The sequence below is a fragment of the Rutidosis leptorrhynchoides genome, chromosome 9 (assembly GCF_046630445.1).
Source record: "Rutidosis leptorrhynchoides isolate AG116_Rl617_1_P2 chromosome 9, CSIRO_AGI_Rlap_v1, whole genome shotgun sequence".
Lineage (NCBI taxonomy): Eukaryota > Viridiplantae > Streptophyta > Magnoliopsida > Asterales > Asteraceae > Rutidosis > Rutidosis leptorrhynchoides.
The window spans coordinates 189,575,403-189,591,839 of record NC_092341.1 but is presented as its reverse complement, the minus strand read 5'-3'; positions in this window follow the sequence as shown (position 1 = coordinate 189,591,839).

The following is a 16,437-nucleotide window of genomic DNA, read 5'->3' as shown; positions in this document are numbered from 1 at the left end:
AGACTTCAGGAAAATCTCTTGCCACAGGCACGTCGTTGATGCTCTTCTCTTTTTCCTTCGTTTCAACTTTATTAACATGTGCTACGATTGCATAGCACCCTTTCTTCAAACACTTTTGGGCTTTCAAACAGCTAATGAGTTTTAGCTTTGAGTTACCCTTCTCTCCATAAATAATTACCGGCATTTTATCCCTACGAGGAATGCGAATTTCTTTCTTGGCACATACAACTTCAGCTCCTATTTTGGACATCCAGTCCATGTCGACTATTACATCAAAACTTCCTAATTCTACGGGTATCAAATCAATTTTAAACGTTTCTCCGGCTAAATTTATTTTACAATCACGGCAAATTTTATCGGCTTTAATTAGTTTACCATTAGCTAACTCAATCATGTACTTAGTATCTAGAGGTAATGAGGAACAATTCAATTTAGCGTAAAAGTCTCTACACATATAACTTCTATCAGCACCAGTATCAAATATAATAGATGCTGATAAGTTATTAATGGTAAACGTACCCGTAACAAGATCCGGGTCTTCACACGCCTCTCTAGCATTAATAATAATGCTCTTCCACGTGCAGGTACGTTATTCTTCTCTGGATTTGGGCACTGGCTCTTATAATGATCCTGTTTCCCATACCCATAACAAGTAACAGTGGCCAAGGCAGTTCTATTTGCATTGGTGGCAGGAGTCTTGGTGTCATTTGTAATTGTAATGGGAACCCTACAATCTTCAGTAAGATGACCCCTTCGATTACAATTGTTGCACACCACATTACAATAACCAGAGTGATGTTTGTGGCATCTGTTACATAAAGGATTTCGTCCCTTGTAACCTGAGCTTGAACCACTACCCGCACCTTGCGTGGTTTCTTGTTTGATTATTGATGATTACCTTCCCACTTTCTTTTGTTTTCCGATGTCTTGACATCGGTGTTCTTATCCAGAATAATCTGGTCCATCAACTCGTTTGCCATTGTGATGGCTTCGTGAATAGTCTTGGGTTTCGATGCTGTAACATTTGCCTTGATATTTTTAGGCAAACCATCTTTGTACAGTTCAATCTTCCGTTCTTCGGTTGGTGCCAATTCGGGACATAGCAAAGCTAATTCCATGAATCACTGATTGTAGTTGGTGAGTTCAGTACCAACAACTTTCAGGCTTCGTAATTCAGTTTCTAACTTCCTAACCTCGTTCCTTGGACAATACTCATTGATTAGCATTGTTTTGACTTCTTCCCATGGAGTATCATAAGTTACATCTCCTCCTACGGCCTTCACATAGTTTTTCCACCACGTGAGTGCACTATCTTGTAGGGTGCACGATGCATACTTGGTCATGTCCTTCTCAATACAACCACTAATTTTAAACACAGACTCAATCTTTTCGATCCACCGGGTTAAACCAACCGGTCCTTCTGTTCCACTGAATGATGAGGGCTTGCAACCTTGAAAAGTTTTGTAGGTGCATCCCACATGAGGATTTAGGTTAACTGCAGCACCTCTTGTAGCCTCGACCCATAACATTCTGTCGTTCACTCGCTGATTGATGAGTTCCTCGATTTCTTGTTCCATCATTCGGTTCAATCGCGCCATATTCTTCAATAAGAATGAAAAAAATAATTATTCACATGGAATATTATAGATGTAGTGTGTATTTATAGTACATCGTAGCTTATTAATAATATGAACCAATTATTATTATAAAAGCCTTTTCTTCTTATTAGCGTTTTATAATTATATCTAGGGTAGTACCTACCCGTTAAAGTTCATACTTAATAGCTTAGTATGGAAATCAATTACTACCACCCAAATAATACTTAACCATGAAAAATTATTGCATTTCATACTTCACTATTTTACATATGCTTATCTTACATCAAATATCAAGCAAGCCACACTAGTAATATTATACAAAACGTTATATGATTCCATGGTTTAAAATAACAGCGCATCATTTAGCCTATATCCCAAAATGTTTATGTTCAAAGAAATCGCTTAAAGGTTATCCTTGCTGTCTCCCTGTGTTTTAGCTGAGGGGCCGAAGAACTGGATGCCGAGATAGAACTAATAGGAATAGCGGGAATAGGGGTGGAAGTGTCTGGTGGAGTTGGTGCCACAACATCCTCACTAAACTCGGGATTTGGATTTTCCAATTCAGTAGCCTTTCATTTCTTTCCTCGTTCGAACTTGTCTTTCGTAATTTCCTGTATTTCTTCCTCCTCAGGATCACTTTCCGGTTCCTCTTCAATTGATTCATTCGGAAATAGTGAGTCTTCCCCAAAGGTGTCGTTTTCATCATCGGATATGTTAATGACTGGAATACTATCTGAGGATTCTGGTTCGGAGTCGCTGAATGTGATAACAAGTTCTAAGCCAGACATCTATCACACAACAACTAGCACATTAGTACCACATAATATTTACATATTAATTTTTAACCAACAAAGATAAGCAATAGTTTTCAAAATCAAACACGGTCAAAGTCCAGACTCACTAATGCATCCTAACAAACTCGATAAGACACACTAATGCAAATTTTCTGGTTCTCTAAGACTAACGCTCTGATACCACCTGAAGCGTCCCGTTCATATCGAATATAAACGTCACGTACTCATTGGTGTCATCGCGAGGTATTGACCTCTATATGTGACATTTTTCAAAATATGCATACGTTTTTTTAATACAAACCATAACCTTTATTATAATCAAAGGTTCAAACAGCATAATAATGATTATCGTTTAGCGATAATCTTAGTTTTACAAACTTTACATTTGATAATAACAATACGATTTCCAACATATTTCACATTACAAATCTTCCGATATTCAGTTTTATTTTTGACACAAATATGCATACTCCAAATCCTGCTTAAATTCGGTGTAATGCAGCGGAATCTTTTAATTATCACCTGAGAATAAACATGCTTAAAACGTCAACATAAAGTTGGTGAGATATAGGTTTAATGCTAGCAGCGTTATAAATATAGACCACAAGATTTAATATACATAAACGTTTTAATAAAAATATTCTAAGTGGTTGAGCACTTGATAACAATACTTAACATTTAATCAACGTCGCATATTCCCTTTATTATGAAATCTCACTACACCGTACCAAGTGTAGTCACCGAAACGAAGTACTGTGCAACCGTTGAATACTGGTCGTCCAGTCCGGTTGGGGTTGTCAGGCCCGATAGATCTATCAACAGGATTCGCGTTTACAATACCTCATGTAAATAGTAGTTACCAAGTTACAGGGAAGTATGCCAGTGGTACAACTCAACGTAGAATATATATTTTTAATCACTTGTGTCCATAGCGTAAATCATAAAATGCATGTATTCTCATCCCGAAATATTTAGAGTTTAAAAGTGGGACTATATACTCACTTTTGCTTTGAAGATATTTAACACGACTTGGTCTCCGATAGATATCACGAACCTAACCATATATATAATATATTAACATATTTTCTTTTCAAATAATCGTTACATATATACTTATAATACTTTTAATATCTATTAGTCCGTAGTTAGCAGTCCGATGTTAGTGGTCCACAATTAGTTGCTAAATAAATAAATAAAGACCCCATCGTATTCGTATTGATCAGAATTAATCTCGACCCATGGTACCATGTTGTCAAATGACGTGTTGCGTACATAAAGTACCGTGTTGTCAAATGACGTATTGCGTACAATCATGAGGTCTTATAATTAATATTCTCGTGTTGTTTACGGGTGGTCCTGAAATATATAATATCAAATCATAAGTAAATATATATAAAATATCATATTAATTAGCAAAGATATGTTTAGTTTAGTTTTACTCCAATTAATTTCGTAGCTAAACTAGCTTTGGATACCCAATTTTGTTTTAGCTTTAGTTTCTTCAATATAACTTCGTTTTTGTTGGTTCAACTTGCCACTTCCTTGGATCGAGTCATTATTTATGAATATGAACTGTAAATACCTTAGTTTGCATTCAAAATCACAGGTTATATGTCAAACTTTGGTGAATCTTATGAAAGTGATCATTTCCGTTGTAAAACCAACATCTAGATGATCATTTTTACAAGAATACTTACACTTTGAGTTACACCATGAGATTTTTATATATTAACATATTCATAAGAAATATCATTTTTCCAGAATATAAACTTCCAATTCAAATTTTAAGATGGTTTTTAATTATCCAACCCAAAACAGCCCCCGGTTGCACTCCAACGATGTAGATTCAGTTTTAAGGTGTTCTTTGTAAAATCAAGTTGTATCTTGTTAAGTTAGCATATCATTATGATATATTACAGGTCTTGAAGTATTTTAAAAGTTAAGTTAGAAGGATCTATTTAGTTTGCAAACAAGTTTGAAATTATTTAAACTATGTTCTTGTTGTTAAAATTTTACAACATAAAATAAGATAACTATATAAATATGAATCGAATAAGGTTATGAACAAGGTTACTACCTCAAGTTACTTGGATAAAGCTACTGGAAAAGATAAGAAAAATCTTAGAATCAAAAGAGTGGTGGAGTGGGATTGAAAGGTTGGAAGCAAACTTAGGATATAACTTGAAATGAAAGTAGTATCTTATAGTGTTCTTGATCAAGCTTTCTTATGATGATTAAGGCTTGTTTTTGAAGCTAGATCTTCATGGTTATTTGCTGAGATGTTTAAGGTGTTTAAGGCTTATGTAAGTGTGTGTGTTTAGCTAGGAAATGGAAGTAGAAATTGAATCAAAATGATGTTCCTCATGGCCATTAAATGGCATGAATGGGGGGAACAAAAACAAAATTTCATGTTGTATTTTTGTGTAATTAGTCATGCTTACTTCCAATTTCTAATTACCTCATATCTAGGGCAGTAATATGATTGATTAGGATGTTGATTTGATATGTATATACTAATAGTAAATACGTATAGAAGCTGAGTATGATACTGGTACATATACCCTAGATATACTTTGTAAAAATCTTGAAGAAACGGAACGAGAATTCAAATATAGCTATCTTTTGTAAATATACTTATATTGTTTTATGTATAAAAGCCTTTAAAAGTGATTAAATACATATCTATACGATACATGTATAAGTATTATAAGTTATAAGTATTTATGTCAAAGAACGTTACGTATAGTTATCGTTTTGAAAACTTAAGTTAGTAGTTTCAAAGTATACTTATAACTCATTGTCATTAGTACACAATGAGATATTAAACCATCCTTAGATCATGTTAAATATATATAAATACATATATATATACAAACGTATAATTATCGAATGTTATATAGTTCGTGATATCATCGGTCAAATTGGAAGATCAAACGTTGTGTAAAACTCTTTTCAAAAACATAAGTCTCAACAATTTAGATTGCTTATCATGTTGGTAAGGTTTAATTTATGTAAATATTAATCTCATAAGTATAAAACGATCGGAAAATCTGGGTCATTACATGAAGATGATCGTGAACTGGCGGATAGGGTTTGGGGAAAAATAACAGACGAGGGTGGGGTTTCTAATAGTGGGATCTTAACTTAACGATGGCTTGTAAATTTTTTTTTTTTTGATATTAACTATTGGGCTTGGATTTAAACATCATGTTCCATGGTTATTAAGTGGGCTTCCAGAATTAAAATAGGGCTTCAGTTATGTTTTTGCTAATTGGGCCGTAGATTGAAGATAATGGAAACCGAAATATGGGTGTTAAATATGTCTGATATGTAATTGAATCCAGGAAAAAAACGGAAACAGAAGGGTGGTCGTGCGTGTTGTGTTTAACCGAGAGGTTGCGAGTTCAAGCCCTGTCTATAGCATTTCTTTTTGGAAAACCTTTTGAAACCTTTAAGGTAGTATTTAATTATTATTATTATTATTATTATTATTATTATTATTATTATTATTATTATTATTATTATTATTATTATTATTATTATTATTATTATTATTATTATTATTTCTAATACAAGTATTATGTATCATTTATTGTTAATATGATTATAGTTACAATTAGGATTTTTATTATATTTAGTATTAATATCATTATCATTATTATTATTATTATAAGTATTATTATTAGCATTATCATTTAAGTTATTATTAGTAGTATCATTATGAGTAAAACCATTATCGTTATTATATCTATCGTTATTATTATTATTGTTATTATTATTAAGTAAGTCAGTTTTAATATTAAAATATGATGATCTTAGAATTTAAAAGTATTAGCTAGAGGTTAATAAAATTATGGTTAGATTATAAACATAATATAAATCCTAACATTAAAATAAAAATGATGTAAGATATTAATTACTACTACAAAGTTTATAAGTCATAAGGATCAGTATACCGATATAAAAAATTATTATTTTTAACATTAAAATTATTAATTTTAACCTTATTATTATTAGTATCATTTTTATTATTACTAGTATTATTATTATAACAACTATATTATTATTATTATCATTATTTTTGTACTATTATAATTTTTACAAACAAAGGACATTTATATAACAATAAAATTATTACATATATCATAAGTATATTTAATTTACTATTTTCATATAAAAATAACATATATAGATATATGTAACAAATACATTTTAAATAAGTAATATATTATATAATTAATATATAAACTGGGTCGAATGCTATTATATGCTCATTATATGTTTTAATATATATAAATGATATAGGTTCGTGAATCCGAGGCCAACCCTACATTGTTCAGTTGTTCAATATCGTCATATGTATTTTTACTACAAAATACAATATGGTGCGTTCATTTCCTCCCTTTTACTCTTTACATTTTTGGGACTGAGAATACATGCGCTATTTTACAACCGCTTTACTAAATGCTTTTGAAATATATTTTGAACTGCGAATACATGAAATGCTTTTATAAATGTTTGACGAGATAGACACAAGCAAAACATTCCTCGAATGAATTATTATGCAGACAGAAGTTCTGTGGATTATTATTGAATTAGTTCGACGTGATAATTGCCACTAATTGTTGTGAATATTTTTCCCCTGATTATTCTTGCTTGGTAACCTAAGAATTAGAATCGGGTATGGTCCTAATTCACGCGAATCCTAAAGGTAGCTATCGGGTTTAACACCCCCACCCAGAATGTTCACTAGACGGAAGGGCTAGTGGGCGTGGTGTTTAGTACTTTGAAGTTTATATGATTATTATACAGACGAGATGTTCTGTTTTGGGGATATTATTATGCGCATTATATGTTAAGGTCGGTTACCATGCCAAGCTATGAAAGAAATGAAAAGTGAATGTTATGTATTGAGAGAATGATTTTATACACAGGTTATGTGTATGTTATTTTTGTGCACAAGATATGTGTACGGTTACTAAGATTTATGAAAGATGATTTCGTACACGAGAAAGGTGTACTGTATTTAAAAGATATCACATGTACATTATAGGTGGGTATAGGATTCGGGCCCATTTGTACCATGCAGGATTTAAATCTTGTGATCTATCAAAATGATGAATTTTATTGTTTTATGATAAACCTATGAACTCACCAACCTTTTGGTTGACACTTGAAAGCATGTTTATTCTCATGTATGAAAGAAATCATCCGCTGTGCATTTGCTCATTTTAAAAGACATCATTTGGAGTCGATCATCGCAATGGGACCAGATGTTGGTAACTTCGTCCGGATGGATTAGGACAGGGTATGACATTAGTGGACAAAGAGGTGGAGTGAGTAATGAAAGTGACTAGGTGGCTGCGTATTTTGTTCCAATTCTATATAATTTGATTTTCTTTCCAGACTTAAACCTACACTAGTTTTGGGGCCGTTGAGTGTTATGTTGGGTCAGACATTAGTTTCTTGGGCCATAAATTGCTATATAGGCTTGTATAATGTTGGGCCTAATGATAGATGATGTACAGTTGATGATGATGGTATATGATAGTGGTAAATAAGAAATGAGATGATTAAATGATTATGATGTTGTTGGCGAACCTTAAAACTCCACAGTTTGCTATCTCATTTCTGTTTTCATTTTCCTGATGACAAAACCTCTAATAAATGGGCTAATAATATTGGGCTGCCATATTTCCTATTTTCTATTTGGGCCGTGTACTAGTTGTGATGTTGGGCCGAATTAAACATGGGCTAAATTATAGTATACATGTTAATACATTTGATCATGTTGAACGTAATGAATAATAGTGTTAGGAGTATAAAATTAAACATGATGACTAAGATGATTATTACTAAACAAGATGATTATGCAAGAGGATGATGATTACGTGATAATAGTTATGATGGAGTTAAGTATGATAATTGATGTTATGCGAGGTGTATATGAAATAGCTTATATTTTACAATGAAATACTATTAAATACGATACAATTTTACACAAGATATTTATTTATTTATAGAATGGACATACCTAAACCTTGCTACAACACTTATAGGCAGTGTACCTAATCGTACAGTAGTGTAGTTTTTAGTAAGTCCGGTTCGTTCCACAGGGAATCTTTAAACAAAGCTTAATGCTATATTAGTTTTAATTTATAAAAATACAAATATATATATATATAAGTAATATTATTATTATAAAGGGGGGTTTTTACCGTTTAATGACCGGTTTGTCAATTTTAAAAACTTTAGTCGCAGTTAAAACCTAATGTAAAATATTAAATAAATAAAAGACTGAATTTAAAGTGTAAAGTAAATAACAATAATAAAAGTGCGATAAAATAAACTTGCGATAATTAAAGAGTACGATAATTAAAAGTGCAATTAAATACAATGACAATAAATAAAAATGTGATAATTAGAAGTGCAATTAAATATGAAAATAAAGGAATTATGCTTATTTAAACTTCCGTAATCAGACATGTTGATTAGACGTGTTGATTTTTAGTTTTATGCCCATGGGTTAATTGTTCTTTGTCCTGGATTATTTAATATGTCCATACGGATTTGTCCATAATAGTCCATCAGTCATAAATATAAAGTACGAAATCCTTCGTCAAATTATTCTTATTCCCGAAGTCAAATATTCCAACTAATTGGGGATTCGAATTGTAACAAGGTTTTAATACTTTGTTTAATGAATACACCAGGTTATCGACTGTGTGTAAATCAAGGTTTTACTACTTTGTTAACAATTACACCAATTACCCTTGAATGTAATTCACCCCTGTTTCAACAAGTCTATTAACTATTAATCCAGTTCCGTGTCCAGAAAAATGAACAATTATTGGTATTTATAGATATCCCGCCCACCGTACCCAGTCAAGCGTATGTGGTTATATATAAATACGTCAAATTATAAGTTTATATATTAAATTAACAAGGTATTGTTTAGTTAATATAAAACCCATTAATAGCCCATAGTCTAATTTCCACAAGTGTCGTTCTTTTGTCCAAACCTCAATTATGGTACAAAGCCCAATTACCCAATTTTAATATTTTTAGCCCAACATCATGATTACTTCGTTTTAAATAAGCATAATAATAATTTAGCTACGAGACATTAATGTAAAAAGGTTGAACATAACTTACAATGATTTAAAATAGCGTAGCATTACACGGACAGAATTTCGACTTACACCCTTACAATATGCGCTAACATACCCTTATTATTAGGATTTAAAATTAAAATTAAAATTAAAATATAAATATATATATATAAGTTTACGTATGAGTGAAGAGAAAAAGGTGTAAAAAATTCGGCCGAATGCTCGGCCTTTTATAGGTGGATTTCTCACTTTCAGGGCTCCGCGAGTGCAGTGAATTTTACTCTTCAGAGCTCCGCGAGTGCGGAGCTGTGGATTCCAGCTCACACAAGTTTGGCTCCTAGCTTGCCGACGGATTATATAATATAATATATATATTAATTTTAAGAATTAATTATATATTATATTATATTCATGTGCATAGTTGACTTGTAATTTTTAGTCCGTTGCGTCGAGCGTTGAGAGTTGACTCTGGTCCCGGTTCCGGATTTTCGAACGTCCTTGCGTACAATTTAATATCTTGTACTTTGTGTTTCGCGTCTTGTACTCTTGTAATTTTGAGATGTTTCTTATCAATGATTGGAACCTCTTTGATTGTACTTTGTACTTTTGAGCTTTTTGGTCATTTGCATCTTCAATTCGTCAAATCTGTCTTTTGTCTTCACCTTTTATTATTTAAACGAATATCACTTGTAAATAGAACAATTGCAACTAAAAGCTTGTCTTTCTTGAGGAATAATGCTATGAAATATATGTTCGTTTTTAGCATTATCAAATATTCCCACACTTGAGCGTTGCTTGTCCTCAAGCCATATAATCTTGAAATATACTAGAATCACTTCTTTATTCTTCACACTTTGTACATCAGTGATTTCTATACGGCGTTATGAACAATGGTAGTAACGTTATGGTTTACAGTCCCACATGACTTTAAAATTTAGATCCTTTAACGAAATTGGATCTTTATGAAAACATTTGATCTTTTTGAAAATTAAATCTAGTTTTTTTTATACCCTAGATAAGTTTTCCGGAATAACCCTTCACCGGTGTTTGCAAATTCTTTTTGTGGGTTTGGTGGGTTTCATATTTGAAATTTTTAGCTCAAAACTTGCAGTTTTGTGTCACCCACTTGCTAACCTTGTATTGGGAAAGCAACACGTCCAGTATACTTGCTCCGTATATTACCTTTCAATAAACTACCGTCCGGTTGTAAAGGAAAGCGTTGAACAAGCAACTGTTAAGGCAATGTCCCGTGACATGCTTTTGATTATGGTCTATATCGTGTTGGATGCAATTACTATCCTTTGTAGGAGCAATAGTAAAGGTCACCCTTATGATTTTTCAGTTTAGCACAAGGTCATGTCTTTGACCATATTATGCTACCACCGTTCTTACGGTTGACACCCGATTTGGTTCAGGTGACCTAATGAATTCCAGGTGAATTCCTAGGATTTTACGTTCATTGGTAATGAACGTATTGAAAAATGAGTTTTCAGAAAACAAATCGGTTTGTAATTTTGATCAAAATATTTTCTCGTTCAAGCTCGAGTTTAGATATCATCGAATTCTATGAGTTTGAATTCTCAATCTTTAAGGTCAATCTCTAGGATTGAGTAATATCAGTCTTAAAAGCTGATTTTTGATCTTTAAGGAGATTATCCTTTCTGGAGATCTGATTCATTAGTCTTATCCAGCTAATTTGCACAGCGTCCTCCCCATTTTACAAGACAGATCCTCTCATGGTTAGGATAAGTCTGACCACTTGGCGACCCTGTTTGATGCTGAGGTCCGTGGATTTCCTGCTGGTTTTAGAGATGACTTTTCTAGATTTTTTGTCAACCTACAGCTGGTCTGGACGACAACTTCATGACCTAAATCAAGAAGCGCGTTTCTTTTTCGGAAGACTTTACTTCCTTTTAATGATGGAATTGATTCATCGTGTAGATCCATCTATTCTTTCAAATATATTACAGTAAATCGGGTAAAACTTTTTAGATTAGTCCAAAGCAAAAGTATCTTCAGTTATTTGTACAAAAATATGTGACTTATGTTTTAAATAACTTGGTAAATTTTCCCACACTTGGCTTTTATTTTCTTTTATTTGCCTTTTTATTGTCCTCTCTTCCATTTTAAATGAATTCTAACATTTTGGTTTGTTTCTCAATTTATGTCCTTTCCGAGGTAACAATAATTTCGGTGTTAACACCTAGTTTTATCATTCATAAATATGTATAAACATGATTTTGAGTTCATTTAATTGAAAATTTTGAAAAATTTTACTAGAATTGGGTAGTCAGTATATAAGACTAGGGCTGTTCTTTGTTATCAGAGAGCACTAGATTCTAATACAACTACTACGTTACTAGTATTTTTAATGGTAACCAAGTGTTTAAATCAAAATTTTTTTTTTTTTTTTTAAATCCTAAAGAATTTAATCCCTTCCCACACTTAAGATCTTACAATGCCCTCATTTGCAAGAAATCAGTAACAATTTAAATTATTGAGGGTGATTAGCGTAGAAAAATAATTAAATTTTACCAAAATTTCCAAACATATTGGCGTTTGTTTGCTGAATGATAAATGGTGCACATCATTTGTTCATTCTGTCTGTTGGTACATCATATTTATTTTTCGTTTTGCCGTCAAAATTAATAGCTTTTGCTGAACTTAATGCCAGTTTTTGAAAATGCGCTGTTTTACCCTGTTTTGTACATGAGATAAACTACAAACACATATATACATATTTTTTAAGTTGGGTTTTCACACCACATTCAAAAATTATTAAAATCTAATAAAGTTAGAAAATTATAAAAGCTATTATAATAATAAAATAAGAAATAAGAAAATTAAGAATTAGTAACATTACAATAAAATAAACAAAAATAGAAAATTACGGATGAGGAGGATGGTTCCAGTGTGGGTCCCAAGCGTATCCATAGATGCTGTAAAATGCTTGGGCCGGGTCATATGTAGGATATGGTGGTCGGCTTTCTAAAGTCCAAGGAGCAAATTCGGGCATAACGGTAGGAATGTAGTCTCTACCTACGTGTGTACAATGACTTATGATTTGGCTTTGATGATACTGCCAATCTTGAAATTTTCATTTCCGTCATTGGATTACCCCCTCCCGGTTGACCTTGCTGTTGATCTCTCTCAACCTGTGGATGCCTGCCATCATATCGTACTGCCGCGTTGTTTCGTTTCTTTAAGACCTTAGCACCATGATAAACACGCAAATCTATTCTATCGTGGGGTTCTGGTACTGCCATTAATAATCCCCCCCGACTTCTATCCACACCGAGATATTCAGCAATTAAAGTAATAAATATACCACCTCCTATTATGCTACCACGCCTCATACCCCTAACCATAGTCAATAAATAATAACCCACACAAAAAGGTATATTTACAGCGCTGTGTGGGTCTCGAATACACATGTGGTAAAACAAATCATGTTCATTTACCTTTTCCTTATTCTTACCTCGTTGTGTAATCGAATTGGCTAAAAACCTATAGATTACTCTTAATTCAGCTCTATCAATATCAAGATAAGAGTATAATCCCCCCTGGAATCGGCGATGGCTAGTCATCCTACTCCATACGTCATTTGTATCAAAATTCTCATCCACCCTCCTACCATAAACTATTAACCTCTGGCAATCATAAGATGCTAGCTCCTCGGGCGTATATATACCTAAAGCTCGAGCCATGTCTAGTAAGGACATATGGCGCATCTCCCCTCCTAATAAAAAATCTAATAAAACTACGATCGGTTAAAGTATCTACCCGATCATTTATTTCAATAGTACATAATAACTCTATACACCATTCTCTATACACAGGTCTACGCATGTTGAATAAATGTACCCAATCACTAAAAGTAGAATTACCATACTTTTGAGTAAGTAATTCCCTGATTGGTTTCTGCCAATTCCACTACCTCTAATGGCTCCCAATCTATAACTCTGGGTACCTCAACATTATTAGACACAAGGTTGTGCAGGTTCTTTGGACATTTTGGATAGTCTATCCAATATCTATCAAATCTCAAATTCGGATGTAAATCTGCCTCATGAATGTTTGAATATGAAACAATTGGGTGAGGCATATCTTGTCGGTAATGGTTATTAATTTCCTGTTGATTTGCATCTTCCGGAGGAGCATTGCGAGCCTGGGATGAAGATTCACCCCTTTCAGTCTGCAAAATATATCAAACACAATTTTTGTGCATCCAAATATGCATTAGTTTTAGCAAAATAACAAATTAAAACAATCACAATAACATGTTAAATCAAAATTAAACTTATACACATTTTCACATTTTTTTTACAATTCTATACTTTTCCAAATATACTTATACAAAAATGTATACAAAGTTTCTTCGCATTTAACTTCTAAAACATGTTAAAAATAATCATTATAACAATTAAACAAGTTCCTCATGGCATTCAAATCAATTAAATCAAGTTTATGCAATTTTGGTTCAAAAAGTCCACTTTAATCTTCATAAATCATGTTTAGGATCAAAATTTTGATCATTTAGCAACCTAAACATGTTACACTACTCAATTTAGCATAAAATAACAACAAAATTTGGCCATAACCTGTTTATATCAAAAAGCCCTAATTTTGCTCAAGAACACAAATCCTAGATTATTCAAAAATTGAAGTTCAAAGCTTCTAATCATGTTAAATAGCATCAATCTAGGTTATACAAGCATAATACACAAACAATTGAAGAATTATTATATTAGAAAGCATCAAAATCGAATTACGTATGAAATTGTTCAAGAACACTAAAATTCGGATTAAATGGTGTTTAGGTGTAGAAATTTACAGATTTCCTTGAGTAATTCCTTGATAATAGTCTCCTCATTGTAATTTTATGAAAGATCTGATGAAAAATGGCGAATTTGGGCGATTTTTGTGTGTGTTTTTTCGCAGAAAATTGGGTGTGGTGATGAACAAACTGGTCTGTTCGACCAGTTATATTTTTTTCTGGGTTTTTTGACCTCCGTGAGTGCGGTGGTGGGGCCATTTAAACCTCCGCGAGTCGCAGTGGTTTTTTTTTTTTTTTTTATAAAACCTTATAACTTTATAAAACATAAAATTAATTTAAAAATTAAAATTTTGTTTCTTTTTAGGATGAGGGCGTTTCGGATTGATGTCCTAGTCCATCCCTCGACAAAATTTTAAAATTTCGTCAATTCAAAGCGCGGTTTTAAAAGTAAAGATTTTTGGGTTTTTTAAATGTTTTTGGCATACTTTAGTTCAATAAGATTAAAAATAATAATAATAAAAGTTCTCGTCCCTCCCTTGGGTAAAGCAATTTCGGTTCAATGACCTAGTCTTCAACTCACGACGAATTTTAAAAATCATATTTTTAACTTAACGAAATAAAGTAAATTTTTGTTTTTATAATCACACCAAACTTAAATTTAAAATGCATAAAATTAAAAATTCATATTATTAAAATTTAAAATTTCACACCAAATTTATATTATATTTTTGTTTTTATACATACAAACTTATATTAAAAATATTAATTTTTCAAATATTTACAATTATAAATATATTGATTTAAAAGTTTACAATAGTATTTTAATATTTATATATTAAATGTAAAAACAAAGTAAAAATAAAATTAAAAATCTTTTTGGTCTTTTATCCCACTTTAATCAATCAAATATTATCAAAAATATACGCCCCTCTTTTCGGTAAAGTAATTTCGGTTCCATGACCTAATTTAACTCATGACGAATTTTTGAAATATTTTGGTTGATTGATTAAAGATATTTATACCTTAAGAATAAACGGTAAATTTCGCAGTGATGTAGTAAATTTTTGTATGATATCGATAATTTCGGTCGCAAGACCTAATTTTATCGAATACCAATTTAATACTTTATAGCGAACAAATTAGCGTTTATTGTTAAAAGGTTAAAAAAAAATAAAAATAAAAACTTTACAAACTTACCTGTGAAATATATTTCTTAATGATATGCTCTAGCCCACTCATAAGATAGTCGGACTAATTGGTTTTCCATGGCTACATAGGCGTAACCTCGAGCATTTAACGTTTTTTCTTCGAAATATATGAACGGTCCGTCTCTGCATAGCGTAACAAATTCGGTATTTGAATAGGTTTGATTATTTGAACATTTACCTTCGTGTGACCATTTTCCGCATTTGTGACATTTTTCAAGGTGTCAAGCTCTTCTTTTCACTGCGGATTTTGATTTTCCTTTACCAAATTGTAATTTATTATTTTCGCATCTGGATTCTTTTCTTACTCCGTCCAATTTTTCTCTGATTACTGATACCAGTTCACTCGGAAGTGTGTCATTATTACGTTTAGTAATCTAAGTGTGTAGCATTAGACCATGGTTTAATTCACATGAAGTCTTCATCTCGTAAAAACCTAAAAAAATAAAAATTCAGAATGGGGGGAGAAGACTAGTTCTTTAGGGTCTGCTAGGGAAAGACCATTCGGGTTCCATTTTTGAGAACTACACGAAAACAGAAAATCTAACTCTAACAAAAATACATAAACCTCCCTACACTTAGTTGAAATTGTGATTAACATTATTCTCAATTGGATCATCAACAACTTGTATATCTTTGACTTTTACTTCAATCCATTTGTTGATTTCCTCCGTAACTTTCACAAATTCAACTAACATCGCCTTTTCTTTTAGCGATAAATTGGATACTAATCGGTTACATAACTTAAAGTTTCCCTTAATCTTAGCATCGTGAATCCGCTTATAAAGTTTCTTCGTTGAACTGTTAAAAATGGGTTCATCTAATTTCGTATCATCAACGGGGTTCTTTGTGATTGGATCATCATTAAGTGTTTCTTCATCTTCCCCACACTTATGCGTTTTTATTGGTTTAACAGTTTTGGTTGGTGGAGATCTAAACTTTTGGTTCACA